The following is a 19032-nucleotide window of genomic DNA, read 5'->3' as shown; positions in this document are numbered from 1 at the left end:
ATTAATTTCTCGGAGGCCTTCTGGACCTGGAGGGGGCTGAATACATTGATGTTTTCCTTATAAATTGTGTCTTAGCCAAGAAGTTTCTCTGGAACTTTGGGATTGGCGATACAAGTAGTGTTTGAGGTCTTGAAGCTCTTTCCCTTTTTGCTGAGGCATGGGCAGGAAGTTGGTAATCAGGATTAATGGATGCTGCTGTGAATGCATCCAGGAAGGCAGGTTGTACAGGTAGGATAGGTGAAGGATTAAGTGATTCCATTTGAATCAAGTCATAAAATCTTTTCTGTGCTTCAGACATGTCTGGACATCACCACTTATTAAAGTGTTCTCTCATCAGATTAACAGTGTCCTCGAAGGTAAGGTCTTTCACAGGGGAGTCAGGCTCAGCAGAAGCCTCTTCAGGCATTCCATATCCTAGAGGGGATGAGATCTGGGAAGAGTAGGATAGTTAGTCCTCAGAGGAATCAGACAGTTTTTCCTCTGCAGGCTGGCTGACAGTGCTTTCAGGTATAGAAGGTCTAGGACTGAGAAGGGGGGAGCCACAGGGGCAAACTCAGAAGAAGGCCTATGGGCCAGGAAGGCGTTGTAAAGACTCTGGCTGAAGGCCTGCCAATCAGGTAAGGCCTCTGGAGGTGGAGAAATATGCCTGGTATTTTGCTTTTTCTTGGACCGCCTAGCCAGCATCTGGCTGGCGATAGGCCTGGGAGAGTTCATAGGAGAGGAGTGGCAGAGGCTGGATCTGAAGCCCCCAACAAAGGTACTGATTCTCCCAGGCATCTGTAACAGGTGCCGGTACATCCTCCCCTGACATGTCATCCACTCTAGATTGTGTGGCCTCCTGACAGGTACCTGCTTTATCTATGGTGGTGGAAACCAAGAAGTCATCCAAGCTGACAGTGGCTACAGGATGAGGTGGGGCAGAGGGAGGCATAGTGGAAGACATAGACTGCATGGACTTGGTCCTCTTCCTTGGCGATTCATTTTGGGCATCGGAGGCGGCTTCCATATCGAGAGCTATCTGTCTTAAGCATTGGCTCACCAGGTATAAGTCGAGAGCCTGTAAGTGATGGTGAAGGGTCTTGGGGACAAACAGTTTACAGATGGCACAGTTTTTGTAATCATGCTCCCTATCCAAACAAAAGAGACACTGGTTGTGGGTGTTTTGTGGGGGATTTGACAATCACAGTTGCACTTACTCTTACCAGACATGAACAGACTATCAGAAACAAGGACTGAAGAAAAAAGGCCCCAACGGGGTACTTATCTTTTTAAAGTGAAACAGATCCGATGTCCGTGAACAGCAGGAACACCTGGTGTATGGCTGGCGGCTTAAAAGTTCTGAGGAATAGTGTGTGCAGACATCACCTTTATGGCCCACGTACCTGGCTCTACATTAGACGTCCGACACACCAAGAGGGACTAAAAAAGCTTTGGAAACCTGACTGGATAAGCTGAATGGAAGAAGGGTAAACCCACTAGTAAAATACTGCAACACTGGAATAGAGGGACATATTTTTTGTGTGTGAAAATGTGATACCACAAAAGGAGCTGACCTAGTTAACCATTGTGAATTATGGCAGTTATTAGAAAATAATGCTTAGGGACAGGTTTAGGAGTTGCCATGTTAGTACAAATAAATAAATATATATATATATATATATATATATATATATATATATATATGTGTGTGTGTGTGTGTGTGTGTGTGTATGTATATACATATATATTTATATAAATATAGATATAGATGCATGACATATTACAGTGAGAAATGTGAAACTACCTGAAGTATTAGAGGCAATAGGTTAGTATGTTATTTATTTATCAACATTGTGTTACCCAGGTTAGTCTCACAAGGCCTAAGAACTGTTTTAATGTGAGCAGTTGTCTGTAGTCTTATCTTATACACTTGACATGGTATTAATTTTGAGGATGGAATTATGTTTCTAAATATAAGGATACAGGGATTTGCAAGTTAACAGAAAAAAGGAAATTAAATGGTTTGGAGAAAAAAAATGATATAGTTGGTGTTCATTTTTCAAAAGCCTGTATAAAGAGATACGATATTCAGGTCTTGTGTTATTAGAGAAAAGGGGTGGGGAACTGATTTTGGCTAAGATGGAAAAACAGTAGCCTTGAAAGAAGTATAACTTTTGTTTAAAAAAGAAAGTCAATGTGTGTGTTATATATTGTAATGTGCTTACAACCTGTCCATACAGATGAAAGCATTTTCAGACCACTTCTTGTGTACTTTTCTTCCTGTTCAGTTAAGGATGATGACCTTTCAAGCTATCCCTCATCTTATACTACGAGATTGTGGGATGCTGGGATTTAATGGATACCAATTGGCACATCAGAGTCCATTGGAAACACATGAAGTTCCTGTGTTTAAATCTTGAGAACCAGTATGTATAAGACATGAATATTCCCAGTGGCTTATATTAGGTATGGCAGGTGTTTACCAAATACATCACAGTGACTGTGGCAGTTTTGTAGTACTGGAGTCTCTTGAAATGCACATTCCTGGTTAACAAATTGTTCAGGACTCTATCTCTCTGTCTGTCTCTTCTTGTATCTTTGCGACCAGCGCCTTTTCCCCATTTAGTAGTCTGCAATAAAAGTTTGACATAATTCTTGTTTCCATTGCAGGCCATTATGTCCATAGGAGTTCTTCCGGACTTGGATGTTCCACAATCTTCATTTGTAATAGGACTGAGCCTGAGAGTTAGTTTGCATTCTAGACTGAATTTCCCAGAACTATAGCATTTCATGGTAATAAACATCTTCATTTACTGGGATGGATAGCAGCATATATGTTTATAGTTCCACATACTAATATATGTAGGTCACTCTGCATTATGAACTCTGACTAAGTCTAACCTGTATTCTGATTAGAACTTGTTGGGCTTCCTTCTCATTTTGGATTCTTACCAGCAGTCCTTGACATGGTGCTGACATCCAGCCTCTAGAATCCTGTTTGTGACAATAACCTGGTCTAATTAGTTCAGACAGAGTGGGATAACTGAGTTTTGAATTTAAGACTGAAATGAGGGTCTGTTTAGTGTCCCTTTATGAATGTTGACCTTATAAGGATACTGCAATAGTGTAGTGGTCAGAACGTTCGTTTGGCGAGCAGTTATTCCTGGTTCAATCCTCACTGTAGTAAATTCCATTTTCCACAATAAATAGGATGTGCTGGAGGGATAGATTCCTGTCCCAGAGACTTCCTATGCTTTGGAACAAGATTCCAGTCTACATTAGGAAGAGCTCCTCACTAACCCTCTTCAAGAGAAACCTTGATGAGTGAATGGAAAACAGAAAGTTTACCCCAGGGATCACTTCAATGGCTCTGCTGGACAGAGACACAGGGAACTAATCTAAGGGGGCAGTTAGGCTTATAAATGCATTCGGACAGATAGCCTAGTACCTACCTATGAATAACTCTCATATATATAATTTGTACATGGGATTTATACTCCTAGCCTGTTAGATTCAAAGGATCAAAGAAACTTTATTGTCATTTACTTAATGGAATTTTGAGTGTCAACTCTTTTACAGGAGAAAACATACTCAAAAATACACACATGATAGGTATTGTATAATAAACAATAACTGTAGCACAAAACTAAATATCTAAGTAGCTGATGCACATGCTTATACATGTTAGTGTAAATAATTCAATATAATGTTATATACAGTGCATTTATTACTCCCGTTTGATTTGCTTTCCACCGTAACTCTTTGAATATGTACTTCATCTGAAATAGTTGTAGTTCAATTTTTCCATTGCATGCTGTGTGTTCTGACTTTTGCAGGTTGGTCTGGGTTGTGGCTACAAAGGGACCTTTGACCAATTTGTATACCTGATAGATAAATAAATACAGAATTTCATATATATCTGAACAAGGATAATGGAATGTGATCATGCCTATGAAGGGAAGCAGCTTAGGGTCTAGTAATGAATGTTTTTTTCACCATTATAGCTGTCTGTGTCCTTAGGTAGGGATACTGCCTCAATGCTATTGAGAACTCAAATTTGAATGACTCCCTGATTCTTAGGATTCATCCCAAATATGTCAGTGCACTGTCTGAATGTTGGGATCTTTCTTAAATGGGATTATTCAACAGATGGAAATAGAATCCTAAATCATTTTCTTCATCAGAAATAGATAACATGATTAATAGACATATTTCCCTTTACTTGAATGAACTGCTCCCACAGGACTTAGTTTCCTTTTTTAATATTCATTAGTCAGTGTCACACAGGAGAGTCCCAGGTTAATCCTGACAGCTCATTGGAAGCCTTTGTTTTCAGTTCCAAAGAACCTAACAGTATGATATCCCAGTTGTGTGGATTTCATCACCTCTCCTTTCCTCTTATGTAGGTGTAATTCATCGGGTCTACCTGATAACACCGACACACCAAAACACCGACAACGAAATAACCGACACAAAAAAAACGAAAAAAAAAAAGAAAGTTCAAAAACACGAAACTTCACATACCCGACAAACCAAAATCCCGACAATTAACAAAACAAATACCTTTCACGAAAAGCACACACACAACACAAGTACACCAAAAACCTTACAAATCTACACTAAACCTTACATACACAACTATCTATGCACTAACCTTAACCCAAAACCTAACCCTAAGGTCCGTCACTATCGCACACTTACCTTACCCACACCCTAACCCTAACTCACTTAATCCGCCCCTAACCCTTAACTCTGTCACTATTGCACACTTACTTTACCCGCACTGTAACTCACTTAATCCGCCCCTTACCCTCAAGTCCGTCACTATCGCACAATTACCTTACCCGCACCCTAACTCACTTAACCCGCCCCTAAACCTAAAGTCCGTCACTATCGCACACTTACCTTACCCACACCCTGACCCTAACTTCTGTCCCTGTCACACAGTTACCTTAACATGTCGGTGTTCTCAGCGTCGGGATTCTCAACTGTCGGTCTTCTCTGTTGTCGATCTTCCGGCGTCGGTGTTCTCGTTGTCAGCATTGTGGAATTTCAGCATTTTCAGGTAGACCCAATTCATCACAGTGCTTGATTTGGTAAAAAAAATAAATGCTCTTGCTCTTCTGTTGGACAAAGAGTCAGAAATTCTAATGGTTCAAAAGCCTGTTCCTTGCTCAATATGGTAATAACAAACAGATACAGCTCTTTCTTTGGTTTGAAAAGCATGCTCTATATCCACTTTTAGATTTGCTTTCATCCTTGATTTAGATCTTTGCTGCTGTACTATGAAGACATATTCTTCAGCCATTTTGGCTCTCAATGGCTAGTTGGAAGGTGCACAGCTAACAGGGAGCAGGTTGATTGAGCAATTTCTGAGGGGAGGCTCTTTCACATGAGAGCATTTATCAAAAATTCCAGGTTTGTGCTTGATAGAATATTGTGACTGAGACCCTTTTGCTCACTTCTTTTGCTCTTGCTTCCAGTGAGGCACTTAAATCTGTATCACAGGCAGTCTTTTCTGTTGGGTGTCATTGCAGGGCTTTAGATTGTTGTGCATGGGACCTTATCTGAGTTTCTATAGGGGGTACATTGCCTTAGGACAGGTTTTCACATTTTTACGATGGTCTCAGAGGTCTTATTATACAAATCTATTAACTTTTTGTCTTTCCAGTGGCACAGAACTGAGGTGAATATTTCTCCATGGCCTTGAGAATGTCAGCTATTTCCACAAAATGGATCTAGTTACTCATCTTTTTGTTCTTTATTGGAAACAGAAGTCAGTGCGCACCGGATATGTAGATTGCTGTGCAGACGTCTGAACTAGATTCATCATTTATGTTTTTCTTTGTAGGAAAATATAGCTACACCGGCGGGTCTTTTTTTTTACTTATGTACTTAAAAAAAACAAGGGAATTTACCAGAAGATACTCAAGTCACAAGAATTCTTATTGTAGTGTTTATTGCAGTTAATCAAGTGCCAAATAAAACCATTGTGAGCCATGTGAGTCTTTTTGTTTAATGCACGTATTGAGATTTTTATGCTAAGTGCTATCAGTCAAACAAAGGAGAACCCAATGGATGGAACAACTTGAAGAACCTGTTCTGAACATCTCATCATCAACCCCTTTTTTTCCACTTTCTACATGGGGTAGGGGTGTCATGTCACTTGTCACAATCTGCCCCTGTTCAGTGCCACTCCTCTACCTTCAAGCCTGACTGTCACAGGTCTTCTTTCACACAATCCATTCGCCTCTCTCCCCCACAACCTTCCCTCAAGAAATATCAAATATAACTCCCCCTACTATCACTAGGGAACAGGTCCTTAATGCTCTCTCTAAGACCAAGAACACTGCATCACTGGGCCTAGACAATATCCCAGGATGCCTTCTAAATAGCATGAAACATAACCTATCAGGGCCTCTGGAATTGCTATTTAACTGTAGCCTCCAAACAGGTTTCATGCCTCATAAATTAAGAAAGGCAACAGTCATACAACCCCCCTACTATCACTAGGGAGCAGGTCCTTAATGCTCTCTCTAAGACCAAGAAAACTGCATCACTGGGCCTAGACAATATCCCAGGATGCCTTCTAAATAGCATGAAACATGACCTATCAGGGCCTCTGGAATTGCTATTTAACTGTAGCCTCCAAACAGGTTTCATGTCTCATGAATTAAGAAAGGCAACAGTCATCGCTCTGCACAAAGATGGGCCATCTACAGACTCTGGAAACTACAGACCCATAAGTCTCACTAGTCTTATATGTAAAGCCATGGAAAGAATAATAGAGATATAATAAACCTCCCAACACTGGACCCAACCCAGTTTGGTTTAGTCAAGGGCAGATCATGCCTACTCAACCTGGTGGACTTCTTTGAGAAGGTCACCAAAGCAATGGATAAGGGCAAAATCATTCACATTGCCTACCTTGACCTGGCCAAGGCATTTGACACAATCCCCCACTTAGGCATTGTTGACAAACTCAAGAGGTTAGGTAAAAATCTGTATGTCACCCGGTGGATAGCCAACTGACTCATAGACAGGACCAAGGAAGTTAGAATTGGGGAGTCCACCTCTACAAAGAGGCCAGTCACAAATGGAGTCCCTCAGGGATCAGTCCTTGGACTGGTTCTTTTTGCCATTTACTTCTCAGAAATCAAGGCTAATGTCAGTGGTCTCTGGGTGACTAACTTTGCATATGATTGCAAAATAGGAGCTGTCATTGAATCTCACACTGACACCAATGTTCTCCAGGAGGGGCTGACACAGACAAACAACTGGTGTCAGAGTCATGGACCAAAACGAACTGCCAAGAAATGCATAATAGTAACCTTTGGGAAGTCATCCATTTCTAGTAACTATCATATTAACAACACACCCCTTAGAGTTGACCCAGTAGTCAGGGATTTAGGGACACACATAGATAGCAATCTAGCCTTTGACCATCATGTTGTACAGTGGTGGGGAAATCATTCTATGTTGCGCAACTTATAAGCAAAAGTTTGGTATCTAAGTCTAAGGACGTCATTGTTCCACTGTATTCATCATTCATCAGATTTATAATTGAATACAATGCCTCCTTTGGTATGTAACTAACCAGGCATATCTAACAACTGGAACGTGCACATAGCTTTCTCACTAAAAAAATACAGGGTGTTAGTAAAATGTCCTATGCAGACTGCCTAAAGGCCCTATCACTGTATTCTGTCTCCTGCAGACTTTTGAAGGTAGATCTATGCCTAGCATGCAGGGCATTGTCAGACCCCACTCTGATGGACCTCCTGCATATCCACAAAACAAACAGCACCAGAATTACCTGTTCTAATGACTTAAACCTTGCCTGTGATATAAATAGCACCTGCTGGAGAGATAGGTATGTGTCCCAGAGACTATGGAACAGGCTCCCCATCCATGTGAAGCAGAGTTCCTCCCTAACCCAATTCAAATGCAACTTGGACAATTGGATGGGAAACTAGAAATTCATCTCTGGTTTGGCACCTATGTCTCTAATGGACACAGGTAACCTGTAAATGGTTCATCTCCCAAGCCCATGCTTATACTTATCAAGGGTATCACAACTTGTCAGAGATTTGGGATACATGGCTAGACTTAAAAGGGCCCTTGTGGTCGTTAGCCTAGAAAACACCTATGAACCACTTTGTTGGATGGCATAATTTCCTTTTGCCTTCTCCCTGTCTGACTCAAATCTTCTTCACCAGATTTTCTTCTGCTTTTCTACACATGTGCCTAAACCACCGTAATCTGTTCTCTTTGACCTTTTCTGCAATTGGAGCTACTTTGGCTTCTGCTCATGTGTCCTCATTTCTTCGTCTATCCTACAGTGTGCATTCTACCACCTGTTTCAGGCACTTCATCTCCATTACCTCTAACTTCCTGAACTGCTCTGCCTTTACTGCCCAGGATTCTCTACCATACAGTAGTACTGGTTGCCCCACTGTGTTTTGTACCTTACCTTTCAGCATTTATTGGAATTTTCCTGTCATGCACTACCCCTGACACTCTGTGCAAGTTGGCTGCAGCCACTGTGATCCTGAAATCTTCATTCAGACTTCCATTATTCTCAACCACTCCTCCCATATACTTGAAGTGTTAACCTGCTCCACTGTTTTCCCTTCTAGCTTGATTTTTAGATTCTTCTGACATTCCCCATATGCTGCCATTAAAACAGCCTTATCTGTACTCAGTTTCATCCCATGTGCCACCCAGTTTTTCATTGTATTCCTCTACCCTTTTGCTGATGTTCTTTTTCAGAGTCTGCCTGTAATGCTACAGTCTGCTTACAGCAAGTTTGTTGATCTGTCCCCTCCAACCTGTTTGCTAATGAAGTCCATCTTCAGTATGAGCAGCAGTGGGCTCAGAGCTGAACCCTGATGTACACCCACTCCCACTGGAAACCCCTCGGCAAGACTGAACACTGTTCATACTTGTGTCATTGGGCCCTTGTACATAGCTTGCACTAATTCTACTAATGTTTTTGGGACTTTGAACCACCATAGGACTGCCCAAATTAGTTTTCTTGAGACCTTGGCATATGCTTTCTGCAAGTCTAGGAATGCCCATTTGGACTCTTTCCTCATTTTTAGCTTATTTTTAAGTATCTGTCTGACTGCAAACATTGGGTCAGCTATGGTGCATACTGATCTGAATTTGAACTGATAATTTTCCGTCTTACTTTCTACTACTCTTTGTATTTGTGTATCAATCACCCTCTCCAGAATTTTCACGCAGTACGATATGAATTTGATACTGCTATACAGCACACAGTCATGAATACCCCCTTTGTTCTTGAACACTGAAACTAGTATGCTTATTCTCCAGTCATCTGGGATACATCTTTTTTTCCATACTGCTATGAGTACCCTCACCAGCCATTTCTCCCCTATCAACGTCATGATCATATGTGTTGCGACCTCATCTGAGCCTGCTGTTTTCCCCTCACTTAATTTTCCTTAGTGCTGTTCTTATTTCTTCTATGGTGGGCTCCTCCTCTTCTCTCAGGCTGTGACTAGAGCAGTGCAACTTCTGTTGGGTTTTCTTCATTCAGAAGCTGCTAGAAGTCCTCCTTCCATCTGCCTTTGACGTCCTGTGCACTGGGGAGCAGGTTGTTGTTTGCATCCATTATGAAGTGTGGCTGACTACCATCTTTATCTTTCTGTCTTTGCCTTGCAACCAGATATAGTTTTATTGTGTCATCCACTGAGTCACTTTCCAGAAGCTGAGAGAGTGCCTGTCATGCCTTGTTCTTTGCTATTGCAGCTCACCTCTTAGCCTCAGTGTTAGCCAGCCACTATTCCTTCCTAACCTGAGTTATCTTTTCTATCTCTCACATTTTCCTGCACTCCTGGTTTCTTTTGATGACTCCCTGGACTTCTGCATTCCACCACCAGCTTTCCTTACGTACCTTATTTCCGAACCTGGCTTGAACACGTATCTATTCTATAGCCCTTACACATGCTGTTTTGAGGTGCTGCCATTCTTTTTCAACTCCACCTACTTCCTCTTCTTCTTGAGGTGCTAGAGCCCTGAGTATTTCATTGAATTGCTATGCTTTCTCTCCAGTCAACTTCCAGGACTTCAACAAGGTGTCTGTTGGCCTTACAGCCATCCTTGACCACTACTCACAGTGTATTGTGGTAACCATGGTTTATACTCTGGGTCAACTGTTTCACTGGAGATGACTTTGTAATCACTGATAATACCAAAGTGTTCTTTTCTTACAAGCAGGAAGTCTACCTCAGTTGCACGTTGGTCACTTTTGTAAGTGACCTTGTGACTGTCTGTCTTTCTGAACTATTTGTTGGCTACCATCAAGCTATTTGCCAGAGAGAAGTCTAGAAGGCCTCTCCTTTCTTATTCCTGTTGCCCCAACCATATGGACCCAGGCAGTCCTCATATCCTGTCTGTCTGTCCCAATATGTTGTGAACATCTGATATGATGATTATTAGTACATGGCATCTGTTAGTTCAAGTGTGCTGCATAATACTAAAATGATCCAACTTCAAAAGTGACAACAATTCAAAGTGGATTTTGTTACTTGCTCCCTAAGATGCTATGTGAATATAATGTAAGTGTGTGTGTGTGTGTGTGTGTGTGTGTGTCTGTGTGTGTGTGTGTGTGTGTGTGTGTGTGTGTGTGTGTGTGTGTGTGTGTGTGTGTGCAGCTGCATGTGCGTTTATATCTGTAAAATTGTCTGTGGGGTAAAAGTCCATCACAATGATAGTTGTCACTTTCAGACTTATTTTTTTGCATTGTTTGATATTTCATTTAATTTAAAAGTAAGTAATGAACTAATATGACACACTTACTTCAAGCAAAGACACAAAATTATGCATTTTAGCAAAGTATATATTAAATATGAAAGTCTGACTTGAAAGCATTACATATATTTACTGACTGGTTTTCAAAAAGTTTTAACATTTATAAAAAGAATCACTGTTGTCATACCTCTCAACCTCTTAAAGCAAGAAATTTGGATGAAGCCATAAATAATGGGGGGACAAAGACCCAAAAATAGGGACAATTTTTAAATATTGCTCTTACAAACTTAGAAAATAGATAAATAACAGGTTTTGCATTAGTATGAATTTTCTGAAGGCTATAAAGCCTGAAACTCAAATGTCTGTCATTATTTTTCTGACTTAAATCTTTAACAATTTGTCCATGATTTGCTAGAAAACCACAATTTTATGAAAAATGGACCACAAATATGAGGCAAAATTTTGGACATTCTGCAAAAATCTGTAGAGCTGAGAGGTATGATTGCTGTGGCAATCTGTTTACAACTGCTGCCTGGAATAAACTATTTGGCTTGAAATGTTCAGAGTGTTTTTCAAAGTTCATGTAATTTTTCTAAATTAATCAACATAATAACACAATGTGTAAATGAAGCTTAATGAAAATGGAGTGATAAAACCACAAAATACAAACTGTACAGTGCCTGCAAAGCATATGCTTGCAAAGAAGTACAGATCAACTAGGAATGTATATTACCGCATATTTTATTGTGTACTTCATCGTCTTTCATAAGGGTTGCAGTTTTCCAAACTGACTTTAAGACATGTTTGCTGAAATATATTTTAACAGAAATGTTAATTTACTTAATTAGTGTATAGAGCCTGTAAAAACACCAACCAAAACTGTAAGTGATTCCTTAATGAAGCATTCAGAAATTTCACCATATTAACAGTCAAATATGTATATTGAAGTCTAAATTTTTTTATATATATTTCTTTTTCACCAATTAACTTTTGCCCTTTTCAGTCCTGTTATAAGTGTTTGCTCTTGCGGTCTTTATTTCTGTAAATTTAATTAATAATGCACTTCAGAGATCTGGAATAGGTGTTACAAAAAGTGCCCTACTAATATGACATAATAATATGATATGCAGCTCTCCAAATGTGCTTAATGGTACTCAGACATGCAGATACTGTGAAGCACATTGCCATATGTGCCAAAGATACAAAGAAATATTGGATCACACAGATGAAAAGAGCACACTATGAAATATTGTGTAGTGAAAGTGAAAATCATCACCTATACATTTAAACTATCACCAGAAATAAGTTGTGCAGATACTGGGGCAAAGAAAGATAGGATTACAAAAAGCAGAGGGAAAGAGAGGGAGAATGAAAACGAGAGACCAACAGACAAAGAGACTTGTGCAGAGTAGATGAGTGCATTATAGCCACTAGTGCAGGTTTTTGTGAATCCAAAAACAAAGAAATGCTGCCATTTGTAATACAGAATTTGAAGAGGTCAACACAGTGCTTGTGAAAACATGACAAAGTTAATTGACTGCATATTTGCCTCAGGCAATATCATAACTAAGTAACATATGGAGAATTCCTGGACACGGAAACTGTGATGTTATTTAGAGAGGACATATGCAATGCTATTTTGGGCAATGCTCTGTGCTGATATGTGCTATGTGCAGCAGAGCAATTCAATGTTTAGAAATGAGGGAATAACAGACATATCATTAGCTTGAAATTGCTCTCGCTACTGGAATTTTCAGGCCTTCTGTGTCATGCTGCTGAACTTTTCCAAACACAAGTAATGTAAACAAGTCATATTGCAAATTTTCCATGCATACATTTTTTAATGATGGCCTGCTCCCTTGTTTTCCTGATGGCCAGTGGCTGTATCAGCTGATAAAAGGATTGTACTACATTAACAGCCCGAGAGCATGGATTATACCTATCCCATTCTAAGTTGTTCAGCCAGGTATGCTTAGATGTACCCGATCAATGCTCACATAAATGTTCCCGTTTTTCAGTTCTTCCCAACATTTATTGAGAGAATAAGAACTGTAACATGCCATGTTGTTGGAGCCCCTTTCAGTCAAATAGCTAGCACTGAATAAATAACATTGAACACCAATTTCAAGGGCCTCCCACCCAAAAGAAACACTATTCTTACATGAAGGCAAGCACTCCACTGTCACAGAAATTATAGTGAAAATCAGATATCTAACCACACATCCTAGCAAAACTAAAAAAAAATATAGCGTTGATCAGAAAACTACCAAGGATAACAGTTTTGTTTTAAATGGAATAGCTTTCCAGGTTACTTATTCAGAAATACTGCTTTTTTAATGATGATTAAAGCACGCAGTCTCATTGCCTCATAGTTTCTGTATTGCTATGCCTTTATGTTTTGCTTTCTGACACTTTATTTGATAGAAAATGTTAGTCAGCAGTAGGGTCTCAAAAGCTGAATAAAAACAGAATTTATCAGTATCAAATACTTTACTTCACTATCTGCAATACAAAACTGGCTTGCAAAGTGCCCCGATTTACTGCAAGCAGTGTGGGTTTGACTACAGGCATGAACTCTGCACAGTAAGTTGGACTAATGATTTTCTAGAGTGAGTGGCATGAAGCTTGTTCTTTGTTCTTAGTGTCGGATGTGGGCACACAGCAGTGTAGTTCACCTCTTCTTTGTAAACCACCATCTTTTGAGCATCTCTCCATCAGAAGTGCAGGACCTGTTATTGAAAGTCACAACTCTTCAAAACCTAAACTGCATTTCTAACAAAAGTCAGTTCATTACATACCTTCTTGTTACGTTTGTAATGTATTTTGTCAGGGGACTTTGTCTCCTTCAACAACCAATGGAGAGGAATGCACCCCCACAATCCTGCTACTTAGAGATACTAACTCTGAGATCAATAGACGTTAGGGTAGGGGGAGTACTCCGGGTGCATTTTGGACCAAGCTTTCAGGGTACTAATAAAAGGTTTTCAAGTTATGAACTGTGCAGTTTTGCAATTCTGTTTTCAGAGGGTAATTATAAATACTTTACTTATATCTACCTGTATAAGTAAACACCTGTCTAGACTGAACTGCACAGTGATTGTGACATGGTTCATACAACAGAGTCCCCTAAATGACATGTTGAAAATCTTGGTCCAAATGTAAACAAAGAAACAAGAGATAATTTGCTGAAAGTCCCATAAAAATATTGGCATAAATAAATAAATAAATGCATAAAACAGTGACCAGAATTTATGACCAGTTCTAAATACAATAATTTTTTTTCTTGTGGTCCAGCAATGTTGTCTTTGCTGAAATTCCAGATAAGTACTGGAAAGTGATGTGTGTGTGTGTGTGTGTGTGTGTGTGTGTGTGTGTGTGTGTGTGTGTGTGTGTGTGTGTGTGTGTGTGTGTGTGAGTGAGTGTAGGGTAGTGTGTGAATTACACTTCAAAAATCACAGCTGACTGAACAGATTTGACCGAAAACACATTTAACTAAAAATTCAGTTCATTGACTGAAAAACTTTATTTTTCAAGCCATACCTTTAAAACCAGCTTTCTGTAGGAGGACAAGTATCCCTGCACCCCTCATCTTCACCCCCACAGCCCATTACTTAAGTATACTAATTCCATAATCACAAAACAGTGGATAAAAGAGAAAAACATACAAAGTGAATTAATGCCGATGGATAAACATACTTCACAGAAAACTTCATTAGAGCAAACATAACTTACAAAATGTTTTTTACTGGGGAATATGCACCACAACACCTCCCATACCTCTCAACCTGTTAGAGCAAAAAATCTGGACAAAGGCATAAATAAAAGTGGGACAAAGGCCCAAAAATAGGGACATGTTTTAAATATTGCTCTTACAAACTTAGAAGGTTAATAAAGTAAAAGGTTTGGTGTTAGCATAACTTTTCTGAAGGGTAAGAAGTCTGAAACTCAAACGTCTGTCATTATTTTCTAACTTCAGTTTTTAATGATTTGCTACTAGTTTGCCAGAAAACACAATTTTGTGAAAAATGGACCAAAAATATGAAGCAAAAATCTGGACATTCTGCAAAAATCTGTACAGTTGAGGGGTATGACACCCCCCCATTCCTCTTACTTAAATATATTAACTCCACAGTCCAGTCACACAACAGTTGAGAAAAGTATAAAAACACAGGAAGTGAATCACTGATTCTTTAAAACTTTCACTGAATCATAATTCAGTCCAATGAGTAACAGTCAAATGTGTTTTCATGGTTTCAGTCTAATTTGTTCAGTCAGCTGTGATCCAACAAAATGGGATTCAGACAAAAGAACTACTACCATATATGTATATATCTATCTATCTTTATGGGTTCCCTTCAGAAGCTCGAAATACTAAAATCTCAAATTTCAGTATTTCGAGCCCAAGAAGCCAAAACCACATAATAGCGAAAGTTTAGAAGAGCAAAATTCAAAATCTCGAATACCAGAGGTTTTGAATTTCGGGCTTCTTAAAGTTCCGCTGTGGACATGCATTCAGGTAAGTGTGTGTGTGTGTGTGTGTGTGTGTGTGTGTGTGTGTGTGTGTGTGTGTGTGTGTGTGTGTGTGTGTGTGTGTTAAGGGGTTTGGGTAGGGGCTGTGGTGTGTGGCAGTGTGATGTTTATCGTGTCTCACTGTTGCAGTCATTACACTGGGGTTATCCTGCTGGCAGGCTACCTGCAGTCGGTTATCCTGCTGGCAGGCTACACGCAGTTGGCTTGAATTCCAAAGTCCTGGTCCGGCGTTGGTTGCTGTCGCCTCTTCCCTGACGTCAGTGTGCCAGGGGTATAAAAGATGCAGCTGACACCATTTTCTTCCATCTTTCTTGCCGCGCAGTGCCCGAAGCAAAAGCTGTTCGCAAGTGCCGGCCGGCCGACTCCTGAGATTTTCGAAATCGAATTTCAGATCCAACGTCTTCAATAAAGCTAAGTACCCCATTGGGGAAACTTTTTTCTTGCTCCAGACCGATGTCAGAAAAAGTTAAAAATTGTATTTCTTGGGGGAAGCAAATACCTCATAAGGATTTCCACTCTTACTGTATTCCTTGCCTATGCCCTAACCATGACGTTGCTAGTTGTCGGTTTTGTGCTAGATTTAACCAACGCACTATTAATCATCGGTACAATTTTGCTTTTCATTATTTTGGCAGAAGGTTTAACTACATAATGCCATTGGAACAACCGATGACCGGAATTCATAAAAAATGCAAGGATAAAGACAAGGACAAGCATCTGAGGTCCAAAACCGACGACGAAGTCTCTTCTAGGCCAGTCGCCGGTTCGCCGGTGCTCAGTGAGGTGCTTTCGCAGCCCCTGTCTCCTGCTACCTCAGAGCCACAGGCCGCCTTTGACTCCCACGTGGAGACAGCTAGGCCTCTGGATACTCAACGTATTGGCCCTTTGGAAATTAATCCCTCGGATGGGTCCGGAGCCACTGAGCAGGCATCGGCTTCTGAGGGTGTCTTCAGACCTACACAACTTTATATAAAGCCTACTTCAGCATCCAAGACAAAGTATAAAACAGTTTTAAAGTTAAGGAAACCAGTACAGCATTCTCCAGGACAGGCTTCTATGCCTAAGAAACAGATGCTCAAAATGGCCGAAGACCTAATTACTTTGATCAGGGGTTCCCATCCCTCTCCTGATAAGAGGCCTAGGCAAGACACTGACTATGATTCCTCTGATCAGGTTTCCATTTCCTCTGATTCCTCTTCTGATCGGGAATATTCTATTCCTCCCTGTGAGGATTCTGATGCTGAAGATTCTATTCCTTCAGCTTCTCCTTCTGAGGACTATTCTTTTGGGGAAACCCTGCATACTATGAGAGAGCATTTCCATTGGGAGAGCCAGGATTATTCCGATTCTAAGAAAAGACTTAGAGACTTTCTTTTACTTCCTCAGCACAGACCTCTTGCAATTCCTCTGTTCTAGACATAGTAGATGATGTTTTTTCAGAGTCCGGCCTGTCTCCAGACTATTTACCTCCTGCCCCTGTTAAGCCGGACAGATACTACAGGGTCCCAGACTCTCATAAATTTCTTTACAAAAACCCTGCTGCTGACCCAGAAACTATCTCACAGGGTCCCAAAGGGGTCAAGGCAGCTTCTGCCAAAAACCCTGTCCCCTCAGCCAGAGATTCTAGGGCTTTGGACGGATGGGGGAAAAAAGTTTACACTTCTGCTACCTTGGATGTAAGGGCTTTAAATTGTCAGTTTCATATGCTCAAACATCAGCAATACTTAATGTCTTTGTTAAAACAAAAAATGTTGACAAATTCTGAATGTTCTGAGAACAAAGATTTGCAGGATTTATTGCATGCAGCTGAACAAGTGGGAAAACATACTTTGCAATGTGGCTATGATTCAATGGAGGCCTCATGCAGGGCCACTGTTACAGGTTCTGTTATTAGAAGGCATGCTTGGTTAAAGGAACAGAATCTGCCTGATCATGTTAAAGCAAAATTATTGGATGCTCCTTTACAGCATGATACTTTCTTTAGTGTTAAGGCAGAGGAGGTGTTAAAGAAAATGGAGGATAAGGCAAAATCTATGCAGACAGTAAAAGATTTCTTACAGGTACAGCCACCCAGATTTAGCAGGAACTGGCCCTCTAAGAATTGGTCCTTTCCAGTATCAGACAGACCACAAAGAGGCAGATTCAGATGCCCTAGAGGCAGGCAACAGCCCCAGGGCTCATACAGGCCCAAACAATGGGGTGCTTCTACCTCCAAAAGCGGAGAAGACAAATCATAGCCTTATAAAAAACAGTCCCATTGACTTCCCTCTGCCAATGCCAAGCACTTATTTTTTGGCAGCACCCTTAGGGGGAAAGCTAGCACTTTTTTCACAAAACTGGCACAAGATCACCCAGGACAAATGGGTCTTAAATATAGTCTCTCAGGGCTACAGGTTCCACTTTCACACCCTTCCAAAGGCAAAAGGCATGCCAGACCTGCCACACAATCAATGGCAAGAGGCACAAAAACAAGTTTCATCTCTCATGGACATGGGGGCTATTCAGCCAGTGCCTCAACAAGAGCAGGGACAAGGATTTTACTCAAGACTTTTCTTAGTACCAAGAAAGGACAAAGCCTGGAGACCAATTCTGGACCTGTCTATTCTAAATACTTTTCTGGACATTCCAAAATTCAAAATGTTGACTCTACAGCAGCTTGTGCCCATGCTGGACAAGAAGGCTTGGCTTGTAACTCTGGACCTCAAAGAGGCATACCTGCATGTCCCAATCAGACAATCTTGCAGAAAATACCTCAGATTCATAGCTGGCTCACTGCACTACCAATTCTCTCAACTGCCCTTTGGCTTATCTACTGAGCCCAGGGTCTTCACAAAATGCCTGGCACCAGTAATTGCATTTTGCAGACAAAGAGGAATTCAAATATACCCCTACTTGGACGACTGTCTTATTCAAGCAAAGGACAAAGATATTCTACTACAGCATCTGGCATTTGTAAAAAGATTACTAATTTGCCTAGGGTACACAGTAAACGAAAAGAAATCAAAACTAGTACCATCTCAAGAGATAATATTCCTGGGTGCAAGCTTAAATACAATTGCCCAGATGGCTTATCTTATGCCAGACAAACAAAGGCATCTGACTTCTTACTTCAAAGACTTGACAACAAAGACCCAGTTATCTGCAAGAAAAATTCTGCAGGTGCTGGGCTACATGGCATCCTGCATTCTACTAATTCCATATGCAAGACTGCATATGAGGAAACTGCAATGGTATCTAAAAAGTGTTTGGACTCAACATTGCCACAGCCTGGAAACAGTAATTGCTCTCATTCCCTGCCTGCAACAGGAATTTCAATGGTGGGCACAGGCCTGTCACCACAACAAGGGACGGGCATTCACCTTAACCACTGCCAGGCAAACACTAACAACAGATGCATCAGATTATGCCTGGGGGGTGCACATGGCAGGAAAATGTATTCAGGGCACATGGCCCACAAACCAAATGCATCTTCATATCAATCAAAAAGAGATGCTAGCTGTACAAAATGCCCTGACAGCCTTCAGGGACTTACTTCATCCAGGACAACTACTGATAAAGACAGACAATACTACAGTCATGTGGTACATAAACAAGCAAGGGGGCACACATTCTTACCCCCTCTGCAGGCAAGCCATGACTTTGTGGAACACAGCATTGACTTATCAAGTACATCTGCAAGCACAATTTCTGCCAGGAAAGACAAATACTTTGGCAGACAAACTAAGCAGAAACCTCATGGATCCT

Source organism: Protopterus annectens, chromosome 12.part0 (genome assembly GCF_019279795.1).
Source record: "Protopterus annectens isolate FY-2018-M chromosome 12.part0, PAN1.0, whole genome shotgun sequence".
In the NCBI taxonomy this organism is placed as follows: Eukaryota; Metazoa; Chordata; order Ceratodontiformes; family Protopteridae; genus Protopterus; species Protopterus annectens.
The sequence above is the reverse complement of the archived record's forward strand: the minus strand, read 5'-3'. Positions refer to the sequence as shown.